The 4,828-nt window shown below is 43.8% G+C and overlaps 1 long non-coding RNA gene across 1 annotated transcript; it reads right to left on the reverse strand.

Annotated features, from left to right (window-relative positions):
• Window positions 1–3,337: 3,337 nt before the first annotated feature.
• On the reverse strand, window positions 3,338–4,479 carry LOC123089693 (uncharacterized). The gene is made up of 2 exons (XR_006442354.1): window positions 3,800–4,479; window positions 3,338–3,713 (listed from the first exon to the last, which is right to left on the reverse strand). It is a non-coding gene; the product is annotated as an uncharacterized lncRNA (long non-coding RNA).
• Window positions 4,480–4,828: the final 349 nt, after the last annotated feature.

Consider the following 4,828-nt stretch of genomic DNA (forward strand, 5'->3'; position numbering starts at 1 on the left):
GTGGCACGAACCGGTACTATAGGTTAGACCTTTAGTACCGGTTGGTAACACAAACCGGTACTAAAGGGGCTCGTGGGGACCCGGCCTGACGCCAGCCTGCCACTACCCCTTTAGTACCGGTTCGTGGCACGAACCGGTACTAAAGGCTCAACACGAACCGGTACTATTGATCGCAGCCACGAACCGGCACTATTGATCACCTTAGTGCCGGCTTTTTTACAAACCGGCACTAATGTGCTTCACATTTGACCCTTTTTCTACTAGTGATGATGATGCATGATGCGAGCATGAAGAGTTATTATATATCTGTGGATGAAATGAACATGGATTGGATTGAAGTGAAGCCAACATGCATGTGGTGCATGTCAAAAGTAGTACAATCCAAATTTAATCAAGTTAGGATTAGTATTACTTTTGACATGCACCACATGTTGCCTCACTTCAATGTAAGTCATATTTAGGCATAGCAGTATCAGTAGCACAGAGATAAGAGAGGACACATATCTCTATTAGCTACCTATAACAATCTAAATTAACCCCCAAAACCCCTAAACCACCTCCTTTCAAAAAAAAAAACAGCCGCTAAAATGCTGACGCGTGGAAGCTTATTGGTCCCAGTTGCAGGGCCGGTCCTGAGATTTTTGGGGGCCCGGGGCGAAACTAAAACTCGGGGCCCTTTAGTACAAATGGCATAGCTATAATAATCAATATATATGTGTATATTGAAAACGTAACAAGAAAGGATTGGAGCCCGCGTCGCGATGGTTTTGCAAGTATGCCTAATGGCCAATGAAGGAATCTATCACAAAAAATCCTTGAAAATGCAAAGTTATGTTTAATGTCCCGCTATACTATAGCTACGAAGGAATCTATCGCAAGACATCCTTGAGGACAGGTGACTAAAAATAATGTTTTCCATGAATTGTCCCAAAAGAAATTAGTGTATAAAATGCGAGTAGTTTTTGGACTCACTATTTCTAAGGTTATTATTCTAACTAGAAGTATTAAGACATTAAGATAGATGAGAAAATCCATATGAATGATATGGAAAATATTATTTTCATTCTTTAGAAATTATATCAGTGATACTGCAATACTGCATGCAAAATACAGTAATTCTTATCTACTTGAGCAAATTTCCAAACTAAGAGCAAATTACCCATTGATGCCCCTAATTTGCACGGTTCGTCTAAAAACCCAAGACCACCATCCAGAACATTACTCCTTGTTTTTATCTGTTTCAGTCTTTCAGATCTACTATACCACAAGACCAATATTGTCAAACACCATGAATAAATGGTTGTGGATACGTACGGAACATGGAGCAGCGCCGGCATTGCCGTCAGGCTCCGATGCGAAGCCATGTCTTTTGCAGCCAGGGCCTCCTCCTCGATTTCTCGAGCAAGGTCATCTGTGGTGATCTGGGCGTGGGGCGAACTGGCGGCGCTCGTCAGGGGCATGATGCGCTCTCAACTCTCATAGATTCTGGTCGATGGGTGCGTTTAGACGCTCCAGGCTTCATCTACGTGGCTTCTACTTCTTGGGTCAAGCCCAATGACAGTTTTCATTAGTGCCAGGCCGAATGTAGAAATATTTAACTTGGGCTCGGTCCCTACAAGCGATCGGGAGAAAAGGAACAAACTTGTAGCTACATGCAATTTCCCTGTAGCCTGGGCAGTGGCCTACTACGTAGTTCCCGGGAGGGGGCCCCTGGAGTTTGGGGGCCCGGGGCGGACACCCCCTGCCCCTCCCCAGGGCCGGCCTTGCCCGGTTGGTGCTACCAACCGGGACCAAAGGCCCTCCTGCCTGGGCTCGCCGGAGCGGCCACGTTGAGGCCCATCTGTCCCGGTTTGTATAAGAACCGGGACTAAAGGTCTAGGGCATTAGTAACGACACTTTAGTCCTGGTTTTCCAACCGGGACAGATATGCCTTATGAATCGGGACAAATGGTCCTTTTTCTACTAGTGATTGTGTGTCATATAAACGAGTGGTTCACAAGGCCTCGCGTACACTGGCAATAGAGCAAACCTTTTTTTAGTGGATGCCAGCATTACCTTGTTATAGTTTTTTTCTTGACAAACCTCTCCTCCTATATTTCAGTGTCAAAATAGTGGCATCATTTACAAGTTTTTTGATGCTCGCGCTTGGGGCAGAATCCATCCATAAATCGGGAGGAGAAAATTTAGCTATCCTAACTAGTTCATGAGCTACTTGATTACACTCTCTAACACAGTGTTCGTATATTACATTGTTAAAATCTAAGGACATAAAAAAGCAATCATCAAATATTGCACTAGCAACCGAAGATGAGTAGCCATCTTTCAAGCCTCAATCACCTCAACGCTGTCTGAATTAATTTCGATCTTGGTGACGCCCACTGTACGCGCAAGGTTCATGCCAAATCTGACCGTGATAGCCTCAGCCGTGAAGGAATCAAAGCATATATCAATCCTTTAATTAGCAGCAGCAATAAACTTTCCTGTGGTCTCGTAGAACTGCTCCAACTGTTCCCTCTGGAGTATCCATATCATACCTCGTTATAGTATCTTTACTAGGTAGGAATTGCGGCTTGCCGCACCCGGCAGCACCGCTGCCGGGTTCAGTCATATCCACCACGCCGGGTACAATCATATCCAATTCGATAATATAGTCATTGGAGCATTGCAAATAAAAAAAACATGATATTGGTTCAAGGGCACGCAGCATAAGACCACACTAATATCACAACCACAAAGCTGGATGCAAATAGAACAATAAACAGTCATATCACAAACAGATCCCATATAACAACTCAACACAATCAATGACATACATCTCACAGTCCACCATATAGTAATACAACAGGTACATGTAGCAACAACATGAAGGCAAAGAAAAGAACAGCATGAGCAAAAAACCTCTCCCACATGAGAGATTGGAATGTACTCCCTCTGTTCATAAATATAAGACCTTTTAAAGATTTCAATAGCGACTACATATGAAAAAAAGAAGTGCGGCTTGCCGCACCCCTGCCGGGTGCAATGATATCCAACCCGGTAACAAAGCGATCAGTCCAATGCATCAAAAATACATTAGAAGTAAGGTATTGCCTGTGTAGTAGTATAAGATAACTGTGCCCAGTACATAGGATTTCGTCCAAGCAATGCCAAAGAGCAAGACAACCAGCCATTCCAAAATCAAGGCAACATTTTTGTTCCAAAAGAAAACCAACATGATGGATTGCCCCAAAGTAGATACAATAGTTGAGTCTTTATATAGACAGAGGGGGCACAGGGGATGAGAGATAAAAAAATCAAAGTTGTTATGCTAAAGCCCAATATTGTATAGCTTCGCTGGGTCGTCTTATTGCCGACTCGTTACATGCCATGATATATGAACCTGCCAGGATTATATTGTTTAACCAATCAAATCACAAGTATTTGCATAATAGTATGAGTATGATTTCGTAGCCGACCTCAAGCGGGTGGACAGTGAGCAACAGTCTGCCTTTTTTAGGCTTGAAGGCAAAGGCACATATCTGATGCTGTTTTGCAAGCTCTTTCGTTGTCACAAAGTCAGACCAATTGGTTGTTACGACCGCTCTTTCATCGACACCCTTCATAATTCTGGCCCGCTCCTTAGCGCACCCACATGAAAGCTGAACCCGCATGTCCTCGATTGATTGTTTAAGGTACCTTGCAAGGTACCTCCTCGTGCATGGGGCCAAACAATACTGGAAACACAGAGCATATGATGGTCAAGATCATTGGCAAGTGAAGTTCATCTGCGTCAACAAAAATGTGTAGATAGAGATCTCACCATCCGTTGGCCGGGAGCGGTGAAAGTCTTGGTCATTTCACATATGCAGTACCTGATGGCAGGCTTTGTTGTACCAAAAAATTGCTCGAGTCAATGAAGCTCGCATGGTGATATTTTTAACTTCTTTGCATAGAAGCACATGCGTCCAAGGGCCGTACCATACTGGACACACGGTCCTGTGTATCGAGTACAAGAGTTTAACCACAGAGAAGCAAGAAACATGTGTTTGATGGGAAGAGATAAATTATAGGATAAATCACTACACCTTATGAACTACCATTGTTCTCTTATTTATACTAAATTACCCTGCCACCCAAGTTGTCGGACAAAATTCGAGCTATTATATCTTCAGACTATATGACCTTCTTTCATTTATTTTCTATGCATAGATTGTTCACTTCCTTATCTACATTTTTATATTGCCAACAAACTGATCCAAACGGTAGAAACACAAAAATTAGATATGATATATACATACATTTTTCTGATGGATACTGATAATAAGGGCTGATCACAACTACATGTTGCTATGATCCAAATGATGGCGCGTATTACTACTCCAGGACAGTGTGTTACCTCTTGTCTTGGTCCTCTCACAAAGGCTCGGTTCACTGCACAATGCACATAGTTTCAATCCTTGGCTTTTTGACATGGTGGCGCTTACTACGGCGCCTACCTGAATAACCTAGGAGTAGTACTGAACCTAAGTGCATGTTTGGTGTACTAAACATAGGAATTGCGTGTTTGTACTGCATGGATGCAAATCAAAGGAGCTGGAGCTGCGTGTTTGTACTCCATAGACGTTTTATGAACTCTGTAGTCCATGGAAAATGAATATAGCTGCAAACTAAGAAAAACAAAGCAGCAGAGGAGAGGTCGAGCTCACCTACGAGGTTGTAGCCGACACAGTAGCACAGCTCGCCGCCGCAACTGAGCTCCGGGCGCTGTCTCCATGCCCCGGCCTCCTCCACGTGCTGGCCTCTTGCGTCCGACCTCCTCCGAGCGCTGCCTCCTAACATCAAGCCGCAT

This window comes from Triticum aestivum, chromosome 4B (assembly GCF_018294505.1).
Source record: "Triticum aestivum cultivar Chinese Spring chromosome 4B, IWGSC CS RefSeq v2.1, whole genome shotgun sequence".
Lineage (NCBI taxonomy): Eukaryota > Viridiplantae > Streptophyta > Magnoliopsida > Poales > Poaceae > Triticum > Triticum aestivum.